Here is a 530-nt window from a genome sequence, read left to right as displayed (position 1 = left end):
CGGAGATAATGATAGAGACGGAGATAAGTACATTTTATAAAGAGAAGAATATTCGTCTCCTGGAAAGCTGTTTCTCTCTCTCCTTCTTTCCTTCCTTTCCCCCTCCTCCCCTTCTCTTCCCCCTTCCACCCTCTCCACTTTTCTCGTCCACACCTCATTCCGATCCCCATCCACCTCCGCCCATTCTCGTCCACTTTCATCCATCCCATCAGACCATCCACTTCCATCCACCTCCCATTCCACCCCCATCCAAATCACCCCACCAAAACCTACTCCACCCACCTACTTCCACCTATCCACCTCCATCCATTTACTTCCACCCCATCCCCATCCACCCACCTACTTCCACCCCTCCTCCACCCCCACCCATCCTCTTCCACCTCCATCCACCTCACCCCACCCCAATCCACCCCCACTTGAACAAGCAGCGTGTTGCGGTATTCTCAATACGGAAGCAACAAGGCTACTGAATCCGTCTTCAGCGCAAACCCACAGAACCGGGAAAGTGGCCCATTTTGGCGCATTGCGAT

This window comes from Penaeus monodon, chromosome 32 (genome assembly GCF_015228065.2).
Source record: "Penaeus monodon isolate SGIC_2016 chromosome 32, NSTDA_Pmon_1, whole genome shotgun sequence".
Taxonomy (NCBI): domain Eukaryota; kingdom Metazoa; phylum Arthropoda; class Malacostraca; order Decapoda; family Penaeidae; genus Penaeus; species Penaeus monodon.
The sequence above is the reverse complement of the archived record's forward strand: the minus strand, read 5'-3'. Positions refer to the sequence as shown.